The sequence below is a fragment of the Triticum urartu genome, chromosome 1A (assembly GCF_056163025.1).
Source record: "Triticum urartu cultivar PI428250 chromosome 1A, HENAU_Tu73, whole genome shotgun sequence".
Taxonomy (NCBI): domain Eukaryota; kingdom Viridiplantae; phylum Streptophyta; class Magnoliopsida; order Poales; family Poaceae; genus Triticum; species Triticum urartu.
Genome location: NC_141873.1, coordinates 25888010 through 25900858, shown reverse-complemented (window position 1 = coordinate 25900858; position 12849 = coordinate 25888010).

Here is a 12849-nt window from a genome sequence, read left to right as displayed (position 1 = left end):
GCCTTTGACATCATTGAGCTCACTGGTCTACCCACTCCCGGCGATCTATACGAATCTGGCTGTCAACTTCACAGTGAAGCTGTGGAGAGCATCTTTCAGAAGTCTGAACCTAACATGAGTCAAATGCTCAGTATGATGAAGCCATTGTCCCAAGATGCTTCAAATCCCAAAGAGTTCTTCGTTGAAGACCTAGAGTATCTGCCAAGGACTATTTATCACATCATAAGGAGAACTCTCTGGCCCATCAAAGGGCACTCTCCACATGCCAAGCTGGAAGGTGCAATGAAGACTTTGGTATTCTATATTCTTCATGGTAAATGCTTTAATGCACAGGACTTCTTCATTCGCCAACTTGCTGCATCAGGCTCTGATCTGTTTGGCTTGAAGTTCTACGCCCCATGGGTAATGCGGCTGGTCAAACTTCACTCCGCTATCTCATATCAGCCATCTGCTCGCAATCATCGGATTTTTCTGCCTGATGTGGATATGTGTATTGAAGCCATCCATCCTGAGCCTGCCAAGGAACCTCTAAGCCTTCAGAATGCAGAGCATCAAAGTTTTTCTCAAAACATTGAAGGAGTTGAAGCAGTCACTCGTGTGTATCCTTTGGCTGGCACTACACGTGCACCGCATCCTGCTCTCACTGAAGCCACTGACAGTACAACTGCCCCACGAGCCAAGAAGCGCACTCGTGTTCTCAATGACCGAGAGCTTCTTGTGGCTCTTCATCAGAAACAGGATAGGCATCATGACTGGCTGAAGCGTCAAATGCAAAGGCTCTTAGTGGATGTTAATCGCATTCGCAATCTTGCCATCAAGAATGCCTTTGTTGCTCATGAAACCTCTCGACGCACATGGAAAGGGCTGATGCTGATGTGTTCTGAAGATGATCTTCAAGAGGATGGCTTCTCTGAGCACTTCAAGTTTGACTCCACACCTCCTCGAATGGCAGTGCTGCGACGAAGTCCATCTCTTGAAGACTCTGAGTTCTCTTCCTCTGCTGCAACTGTAAATGCCAGAGTGATCGAGGATGACGATGATGCTACTTCACCGCCGCCTCCTTCAGCACGCTTCGACACTGCTCCAAGCTCTTCTGCACCGCCAAACACTAGCAATGACCCTGCTGCTTCATCTACTCTTCATGGGAACGAGTAGAGGCTCTATGTCTTCAAACCTTTTTGGTCCTTACTGACAAAAGGGGGAGAAGCATATGAGTTTAATAGTCTTCAAGCGGGTCCATATGGGTGGGTGCTTCATATTTTGCTTCGTGTTTACAACTCTCGTTTTGATACATTTGGTTCTTTGAGTTGTAACACTTAAACTCGATGGTCATCTGCTACCTATTTGCCATTTTGTGATGCGATGATAAATTCCGCATGTGCGACGATAAATTCCGCACTTAGATCATTTTGCAGACGTCCATTTTCCATTATGCATGTCATTATCTTCACATACCTTCACATGCATAGTGGATTGTCATCATAAGTTGAAGAGGATCTCCACAAGCACAACCTGCCATGTGCATTTGCATTCCAAAAGCAAATTACTTATATGCACATCTTCAGGGGGAGCCCTTGCAACTTATGAAGAGAATTCCTTATCCTTTACAATTTCACATATTATATTCCCCATTGAAAACTTCAACTAGTTTGTCATCAATCACCAAAAAGGGGGAGATTGTAAGTGCATCTAGTGCCACGCCTAGTTGGTTTTGGAGTATTGACGACAAACCTAGTTGAGGGACTAATGTGTTTGTGAGAATTGCAGGATAACACAGGTAGAAGTCCCTCATTGATTCGGTTTTCCCACGCGAGATGACCCCTAAAAATGTATGAAGACATTGAAGTCAAAGGTGGTATATGAAGATATTCACATTGAAGACTATGACAAGAAAAGACATCGCATGAAGCCTATGGAGCTCGAAGACTTAGATCTTTCGTAGTTCTTTTTCTTCTTCTTTGTTGAGTCATAGGAACCACCGTACTGTTAAGTGGGGTCCAAGAGAACCAGTCAGAATGACTGAAGTGATGCTTAACCAAAACCTATGTCTTCGAGTGAAGACTGTGAGAGTGAATCTTGTCCAGAGTCGGACAAGTCAGCTTTGCTTGTAGCCCAAGTAAAGTTGCCGTGTGAGTTTGAAATCTGACCGTTGGAACACGTGTCAGTTCCTTAGTGACCGAGGGTCATTTCGGACAAATCAGGTCGGGTTGCCTAGTGTCTATAAATAGCCCACCCCCTACAACCATAAACGGTTGGCTGCTCAGAGTTAGTGTACGGCTTTTGTTGTTTGAGAGCAACCAACCTCGAAGCTTTTGAGAGAGAATTCCTTGCGAGGATAAAGCCCTAACCACCCAGAGCCAAAGAGAATTAGGCATCACTTAAGTCTTCTTGTCTGTGTGATCTGAAGACTTATTACACTTGAGGACTGTGAATCCTCCAGCCGGTTAGGCGTCGCGTTCTGAGCATCCAAGAGATATTGTGGATCGTCGGTGAACGAAGTCTGTGAAGGTTGGGGAGTCTACCTTGAAGACTTACCACAGTGATTAGGCGAGGTCTGTGTGACCTTAGCTCAAGGGGAATACGATGAGGACTGGGTGTCGTGAGCTGCGTGTTCAGGACTGGGTGTCCGGGACTGTGTGTCCTCAGGTTTAAATACCTAGCTGCCCTAACCAGACGTACAGTTGTCACAGCAACTGGAACTGGTCCAACACATCATTGTCTTCAACGAGTCACTGGTTTCATCCTTCCCTTCTCTTTACGTACTCTTACTCCTTGTGAAGTCATTGTATGATTGCACTATCTTTTATCTTCACTGAGTGACTGCGTGTTCTGTTTGGCTTCATAATATGTTCCTACCTGATCCTTACTACATTGCTGCTATTAGTCATTGTGCTTTCACTCTATTGAATACTTGACTATGGCTTGCCTAGTGTAGTCTAACTTCCGCTGCAGGGTAATAGGTTTATTTCTACCGTTTGTCTTCATAACTTCCACGTCTTGAAGACTTTCATAAAAATCGCCTATTCACCCCCCTCTAGTCGATATAACGCACTTTCAGCGTACACTAAGGATCCGGGGCAAAGAACTATTCAATAGGCTCTTATATAACATGAAAAAAAACTAAGAGACAACCTAATCATCTGTCTGCGGCAATCCAAATAACATAAGCGTAAGCGTTTAGTTCCAGAAAACGTTATCTCTAAGCTGTAATTGAAATAGAACCCATCTTGCTAGAGCTAGTCGCTTGCCATGCGAGCGAATAGATTGAAGCTCCTGATTTTTTGTACAAAAAACTATTAGTTCTCGAAGACCTACTAACAGCACACATGATCAAATTTCCCTCCTAGCGAGGACAGCCTGCACGTAAATTCTTCTGCAGAGGAAATCAACTCAAAGAAATTGCATGAAACATAGGATTCTTATCCAATTGGGCATGATTATAGTATTATACCTCTTAACCACCATGACCAAATCAGGAGGCATGGGGAAGAGGATGCTTGCACCGAGGTAGTGATCCTGAAGACAATATCTGCTCAATATTGGACCGGCTATCCTGCTGCTCCTTTCTGTCCTTTCTACCCCACGGCATGGAGATCCAAATTAGTATCATGAATATCCGTTCATGTGCCTTATGAGATACCTTGCAACTTACAAAACAACCAACTGTAGCTAGGCACGACACCAAAGAACTAACTCTTTTTCATCTAAGTCAAGGCCAAGGCACAGTCAGAACAATCTAGGTAGCAAAGCAATAATACATGTTAGATATCATAATTTCATAGGTTCACGCCTAGAACTTGGTAAGAGATAGATGATGAAGAGAAGAACGAAACTGGGAACTATGAAAAGGGGACCAAACCACGAACTATTTAGGAGTAGAACGTGAGAAGGTATCATATCCATGTATAATAGGAGAAAACGAACTGATCTTTCTGCTGTTCTCTCTTGACCGTTCCTTCAATGCCAATGTCGCAATTCATTCATGTAAGTTGGAAAGAAATAGAACTAAAATGTAAACATGTCTTTCTAGACCATGTGGGTGCTGAAAGAATACAAATTAATAATTCTGGACATGCCGATGTGGTATCCACAGAACTATGGACTTACCTGCACCAAATTTGTAGCAGAAAATATGATAGATGAGGGTCTATAAGAAAACAATGGCCAGTACACAAATTTTTTAATCTGCATGCAACACAAGAGGTACTGGTAGTTAATTAGTATACAGAATCTATACAATAATTTACTTCCAGCGGTAAAATCTGCATAACATATAGCATGTATGTATAGAAAAGATATCGATCGGCGCAACAGTACCTACTGTTGGATAATATACCATGTATTTCACCGTATCCTAAATTAAATTCAGGACCTCGTGCATTGATTCAAAGGATATATCCGATGCTTATATATAATGTTTTCCTTGTAAAAGTATAGATCACGGGAATCATCTGAAAAGAAAATAACACAGGTGTAGCAATTTCTCTAAACATTATCTCAAACACATGGTGAGCATGTCCAACAGGTAAACGACTAAACGTAGGAGGGATGATTTGAACCGGACAGAGAAAAGGTTACTTTACAAACATTTATTCCACTCTGCTGAGAGTAGTAACACATGTAGATGGTGATCGATTTGATCCTTGTTATCTTATTGACGGCAAAGTCATGCTGCTTCTGCTTGCAAGGAACATGCATGCTGGGTGTCTTCTTAGTGGTTGCAGGCCACCCTGGCCTTTAAGTAGCAGCAGTCTCTCACCTTCTTGACCAACCTTCATGATACATGCAACTGCAATAAAACACTCACAGATATGACATGAGATAATAGAAAAAATCAATCAATAGTAGAAACCTCGTAGAAGAGATTGAAGCACACCGCCTACCACTTCCTTGCTGATCTTCATGGTCTTCTCCTGCAGTGTGCTGAGGTTCTCGATGCCACACTTCATGATCTATGGTATACCTAGTAGAGAGATTGTAATCGAACATTGGAGTCGCCGAGAGGTTTTCCCCAACAGGTACGTGGCCATTGAGAGGTACACACTAAGCAGCTGGGATTATGGCATAGGAAACGGCCAGGCAGAAGTGCCTCATAGAGGATGGAAATAAATCAGCCTATATCATCCGCCATCATCATCAGCCTTACAAAATCACCACAAATCCAAGTTTACGTACACACACTTGCCACAAATCAGCCTTTCAAAATTGCAGAGCTAGCACCAACCTTCTGGACAGAGTATTAGAGATAAACTTTAGGAGTAGAAATTATCCAAATCAGGAAATTCAAGGATACCCAGTTACTTGCGTGCTAACGGGACGCAGGAGTGATCAGCACAATCTGCTTCAAACTGTTGTGGTACATGGTACACCTCCTCCGATGCATCAACCATATTGGACAGATTCGGTCCTGAGAATATATATTGGATCACTGTGTGGCCAGAAGTTAAAATCTGAATCACAAGCAGCAGTGGATAATTAATAGATCGAACCATACCAAAGAGTAGTAGAGGGTGGGTTGGATCATGTCGTAAGTCATACCTAGTTTTTTCAGATCGATTCCAGCGTGGATGAAAGACTGGAGGCAAAAACGTCCCAAAGATAAGACTCATATAGAAAAAGGATTAGGAAGAGAAGAGAGGCCGTTGGGGATGCTGGATGCTGCTGCGGTTGGGAACGGCAGCGTCTGATGGAGACCTATAGGAGCGACGGCCTGATCTGTTTTTCATGTGGGGAGGAAGAGAGACATGAGATATTTTTTTTCAGGCAAAGAAAGACCTGAGATAGAAAGAGAGACGTGAGAGATTGATAGATTGAGAGAGAGTGTGTGCGTGAGAATTTTGGGCATCTCCTTGGGCTTCAAAGATGTTGGGCTTTGTAGCGTATTTATTTTTGGACGTACTAATCTGGCTGAAAGGTTTGTCGTTTTTTTATGAAAGTTAATCTACACCGTAATAATTTGGACCCATCTCAGATCTACGGCTCGTAATTTCTAATTAACGGTGGAATTTCTAGGAAGTCTATAATTAGTATAGGTATATAGATATAGATATAGATAGATATAGATAGATAGATAGATAGATAGAAAGATAGATAGACTAGTCATCAACCCGTGCACCTGCACGGGCTAGTCACTATTTTTGAAACATGTAAACTTATATTTATTAATGACATTTTATTCTATAATCAAATATTTTATGTTGAAAATATTGAAAACTTTAGAAGGTTCCTGCAAATATTACTGTTAGAAAGACTTGAAATATTTTGTCTTGAGAAATGCTACCACATATGAGAAATTGAATTAATAATGTCAATATTGTAGCCATTATAATGGAATATTTGACGTAGATGTTATGTCTATTTCACAAATACATAAGTACATATTATATGTACTTCGGAAGTGAAAAATCTAACTTCACAAACGTACATTAAACTACAGCAGTCATTAACCTGTGCAAATGCAAGTGCTAGTTTTCTAGGCAATAGGTAACGAAAACTCCTTTCAAAATATTTTATATATGCACGTATACAAATAGGAAGTCTTGGTAATCAGATGTCGGATGTTTCTTAATTTTACATGGTATCAAACAAAATGGAGCACGTACATGTGTGAAAATGGGGAATATGAGTGCTAAGAGCAATGAAATAGAGCATGGAATTAGTACCAGGCTACCAAATCAGTTTTTTTTCCTAATCCAAATGATAACTGGAACGTTCTTAACCAAAAATAAAACTGTTGGTCACGACTAACTTTCTGGTTCTAGGCAATAACCACTTTATCTGTTGGACCTCCAACAGTTTTGTTGGCAAACGACTACTCCCTCGTCCCTCCAATCCAAAAAAGTGTGGCAGCTTTTGTTCAAAGCCGAGACACTTTTTTGGATTGGAGCGAGTATATTATAGAGTGAATAAGCTAAAACATAAATTTACAAAACTGTCAGCATCAGCATGTGCCGTATATTGTATCAATTGTAGATGAGAGATTCCACCTGGAACTTGCACTTGGCGGCACTAACAGCCTTTAGCATACAAATGTGTGGATACACCGGCGATTCCGTCGTCCTCCGGCTGACGTAGTGTTTTCTTCTTTTTTCTTTTTCACGAATGAAAGCACCAATAGTGTGGAGCAAAATTTGTTTGCATGTTTCTATATATGCACATTAGTGCAGAACCGGGCAATTGCACCGGTTCATAATGCCCTTTAGTGCCGGTTCGGTAACCGGCAGTAAAGTGTGGGCACTAAAAGCCCCCCTCCCCTTTAGTACCGGTTCAGCACGAACCGGTGCTAAATGGCAACCACATGGCACGAGCCAGCTCCGGGGGCAGGGAGCCCTTTAGTACCGGTTGGTGACACCAACTGGTACTAAAAGGTTGGGGGGTGGGTTTATGATTTCTTTTTCATTTAATTTTGTGTTTTCTATTTAATTCTTTTTCGTTTGCTGGTATTTTATGATACTACATATTGTACACATTATGTGTGTGTATATATATATATATCGTCGAATGTCTCACAACCACCATTAATTCACACATATATACACACATGTATATATATATATACACACACAATTAGCTAGTTATATACAATTTCTCCTAATTGGTGCCTTCGGAGCCAGTGACATTAGCCTAATTGGTGCCTTCGGAGCACGATGACAATAGAAAGTGGTTCATGGGGGCGGTAGCCGGTAATAGTATTCTCTTTTGGGATCTATGACCTGGTCGAGCAAAAATCCTGCTATTTCCTCTTGAATTGCTTCTATGCGCTCCTCTGCTAGGAGCTGCTCCCGCATCTCTCTGAACTGTTAAGAAGCAGATCAATATGCATGTGTATTAGTTGTGTGACTAGATATCAATAATGGTGTAAAAATGGTAAATAGTGTTCTGACAAACGTACCCAGTCCTGTCTTTGAGATCTGCTCTTTTCGGACACCATCATGCGAATGTTCTCGCAAACGCCTGCTTCAGGGCCTTTACAAGAATGGAATTTGATCAGATAATAATTAATCAAGCATGATAATTAAAGAGATGGCAGCTAGCTAGCTAGTACTACTTAATTACTTACCTTGGGTCGATACCATCTCAGCTTTCGTTTCCACTGGCCTGGAGTGACGCTGATGAACTGTGCCCAAGCCCTGCCCACCGACAATGAAAATGAATAAAGGGGTTATGTAACGCCCACGATGCAGCTATATCTCCCACGTGCCGAAGCACGACTTAGAGGCATAACCGCATTGTAAGCAATGTCGCAAGTGGAGTAATCTTCACACAACCCATGTACTGAAAAAAGAAAAGAGATACATAGTTGGCTTACAATCGCCACGTCACACAATAGCATAAATAACATTACATTCATCCAGATACAATCAAGGTCCGACTACGGAACCAAAATAATGACAACCCCAAATGCAACAAAGTTCCCGATCGCCCCAACTTGGCACCACTACTGATCGTCTGGAAAAGAAACGTAGTATCGTCCTGAGTCCTCATCGAACTCCCACTTGAGCTCAGTCGCATCTCCTAGAGCGGTATCATCGGTCCCTGCATCTGGTTTTGGAAGTAATCTGTGAGTCGCGGGGACTCAGCATTCTCACACTCTCGCGATCAAGACTATTTAAGCTTATAGGAAGAGGTAAAAGGTATAATGTGGAGCTGCAGCAAGCATTAGCACATATGGTGGCTAACATACGCAAATGAGAGCGAGAAGAGAAGGCAAAGGCACGATCGATAAACTATGATCAAGAAGTGATCCTATAGCAACCTACCTTCAAGCATAACACGAGACTGTGTTCTCTTCCCGGACTCCACCGAAAAGAGACCATCACGGCCACACACTCTATTGATTCATTTTAAATGAAGTTAAGTTTCAGGTTTTCTACAACCGAACATTAACAAATTCCCATCTGCCCATAACCGCAAGCATGGCTTTCGAAAGATCAAATCCCTGTAGGGGTGTCCCAACTTAGCCCATCACAAGCTCTCACGGTCAATGAAGGATATTCCTTCTCCCAAGACAATCTGATCAGACTCGGAATCCCGGTTACAAGACATCTCGACAATGGTAAAACTAAACCAGCAAAGCCACCCGAATGTGCCGACAAATCCCGATAGGAGCTGCACATATCTCGTTCTCAGGCCATACCCGATCGTCCAAACTTCCGGTAGGCCAGCCCAGAGTTGCCTGTGGTGGCCACCGACGGCTGACAAATTGGACCAACACTCAGAGGAGCACTGGCCTGGGGGTTTAAAATAAAGATGACCCTTGAGTCCGCGGAACCCAAGGGTAAAAAGAGGCTAGGCGGCAAATGGTAAAACCATGGTTGGGCATTGCTGGAGGATTTTTATTCAAGGCGAACTGTCAAGGGGTTCCCATTATAACCCAACCGTGTAAGGAACGCAAAGTCAAGGAACATAACACCGGTATGACGGAAACTAGGGCGGCAAGAGTGGAACAAAACACCAGGCATAAGGCCGAGCCTTCCACCCTTTACCAAGTATATAGATGCATTAAAGTAGACAAGATATAATAGTGATATCCCAACAATAAACATGTTCCAACGAGGAACAAACTCCAATCTTCACCTGCAACTAGCAACGCTATAAGAGGGTCTAAGCAAAGCGGTAACATAGCCAAACAACGGTTTGCTAGGACAAGGTGGATTAGAGACATGACAATATGGGAGGCATGATAAGCTAGTGGTAGGTATCGTAGCATAGGCGTAGCAATAGAGCGAGCATCTAGCAAGCAAAGATAGAAGTGATTTCGAGGGTATGGTCATCTTGCCTGCAAACTTCTCCGAGTTGACATTAGCTTGATCCTCATAAGCATACTCAACGGGTTCCTCGATCACGTACTCGTCTCCCGGCTCTACCCAAAGCAATAACACAAGCAAAGGGAGACACAATCAACCACGTGCAATGCACAAACAATATGATGCAAAACATGGCATGATATGCGGGATGTGATATGAAATGCATTTGCATGTTTCGGAAAGGAAAGATTGAACCTGGCCTCACCTTGGAAAACCAAGAGTGCCACTAGAAAGATGAGTTGATTTCGGTCGAAATCGATATAAAGATCACCGGAATCGGATGCACGGTTTGCAAATGGCAAGCAAAACAAATATAACACCAATCTGCGATTAACAGCACGAGGCCATCTAAATACATGAAGAACAACAAGCTACTGCACTCTAACATGACAACAAATCACATGGCAGGGATCCACTTAAGATGCTTGACAAAAGATGAACACTAAGCTACGGCTAATTTACTCAATAGCAGGTTCAAACAAGCATGGCAAAAGTGCAAAGGATAACAGGTTACAGACTTAGTGAAAATAACAACATGTCAGGGATTTAACATCAGGAAGCAATGTTTAGAGCAAGATAACAACATGCGTCAGGAACATATCATGGCAAATCAAGGCATCTCATGAAGCTACTCAAAGCATACAACAAAAGTCCCTTACTGACCATAAGACAAAAGGGATCAGAAAATACAATGGCAACCATGTGAACATAGCAACTTTCGTTAACAGATTCAGACTTAGTAGAAAACTGGAACATGGCAAAACAAATTCATGTAGGCATGTTCACGAGCTCGATGCACTAACACAAGGCATTGCATGACAATCTAAGCATACACGCAGCAAGTAGACATGTCCTAGAAGCTAAACATGGCAAGAACAATCACATAGCATGCACGGATCATCTACAACAAGCTCGGCAAAATCGCTTAACATGTAAACAATCTGCCAGGAAAATTTTATAGCAAAAGTAGAGCTCGATTGAGTCCAGCTAGGCTGCTCCATAATTGCAAACAAAGATATGGATGGACAGATCACAACCATATCTACAAAACATCCTTATTGGTCATGCTCAAAAGAGGCATGGATCACTCTGTACCAACATGAATACATGGCATAAAAATATTGATAGGGCAAAGACTTAGAAGATTTCTAAGTCTCTGAAATTAGCAACATTACTAGGGGTACTTTGCATGCTTGTGCTAGTCACCACAGAGATCACAAAAATACATGGCATACACCCCTGTAAAGATGGCATGGCATACTTCAAAACACATGTAGGGCTCTAGTTCATAGAAGGCACACATTAATCATGCCAAAAATGACAAATGTCCAATTACTGATAAGAATCTGAAACTAACATTGCATAGCACTCTTGCAACAACATTTAGGGCATCAGGATGAGCTCAAATGAACATGGTGCAATGATATGAAATGAAGTACTCGTCGAGCCGAACAATTTGATATGCTACACGCCCAAAACGGAGCCAGGGATGCAGAGTTATGGCATGATCAAAATATGCAAAAATTACTAAAACGGGGCAAAATTAGGTCAACCGTTAGGGTTTCCAGATCTGGATCCGGATCGGGGTTGCGTGGAAATCAAGGATGGCCGGAGTTGAAGCCGCAGTGGCCGGAGCGATGCGGAGGCTCGCCGGGGAGGAGGAGGACGGCCGGTCGGAGCGGGACCCGTGGGCGGCGAGGGACGCGGGGCGATTGCTTGCGTCGACGGCGACCAGGGAGGTCGCCCGCGGTGGCTGGCGGCAAACGGCGGCGACTGGCGATGGCGGGTGGCGGCCGGAGCGAAGGCTCGCCGGCGCGGGGGAGGAGACGGGGCGGCGCGGTCAGGCGAGTCGCAGGGCGGCGGCGCGGGGCGCGGCCCGGAGCGGCCCGGGGGCGGGCCGGTGATGGGCCCCGCGGGCCCGGCGGTGCGGTGAAGTGGGCACGGTCGGCGGCAAATGGGACTCTGCCACATGGCGGCGGCGGGCGGAGTGGACGCGTCCGTCGGTGGGAGGAATTGTCCGGCGGCGGAGAGGGAAAATGGTTAGGGTTCATCCGCGAGATTTTGGAGGGGGGGGGGTCTATATATATAGGTAGAGGGAGCTAGGAGGCTCCAAATTGAGCACGGTTTTTGGCCACGCGATCGTGATCGAACGACCTAGATGATGGAGGGGGTTTAGGTGGGTTTTTGGGTCAGTTTGGAGGGGTGTTGGGCTGCAACACACACGAGGCCTTTTCGGTTCCTCGATTAACCGTTGGAGCATCAAACGAAGTCCAAATGGCATGAAACTTGATAGGCGTTCTACCGGTACTAAACCAAGGCTGCTTGGCAAGTTCCGGTCCAACCCGAGAACATTTAGTATCTGCACATGAAAAGGGGTAGAAAGGGACACTGGAGGACATTGGAGCGCCGGAATGCAAAACGGACAACGGAGAAAATGCTTGGATGCATGAGACGAACACGTATGCAAATGCGATGCACATGATGACATGATATGAGATGCAAGACAAAGACAAAACAACACGAAGACAAAAACTCGACAACAAGAAATATCATAACTTAGTCCCGGAAATGACAAGAGTTGGAATACAAATATGGCAGGTTACATACGGGGCGTTACAACACTCCACCACTACGAAAGGATCTCGTCCCGAGATCTAGGACTGGAAAAACTCCGGGTACTTAGAACGGAGGTGGTCCTCGCGTTCCGAGGTGGCTTCACGGTCGGAATGATGTGACCACTTGACTTTCTGGAATTTGATAGACTTGTTGCGAGTCTTGCGCTCATATTTCTTCAAGAATAGCAACGGGGTGCTCATGATAATACAGGTCTTCCTGGAGATCAATCTCTTCGAAGTTGATGGTGCGGTCAGGAGTCTTGAAACACTTGCGGAGTTGAGACACGTGAAACACGTCGTGCACGTTTGGAAAGTTGGATGGAAGCTCAAGTTGATAGGTGAGATCGCCTCTTTTGCCAATGATCTTGAAAGGACCCACGTATCTAGGGGCAAGCTTCCCTTTGATACCGAAGCGACGAGTACCTTTC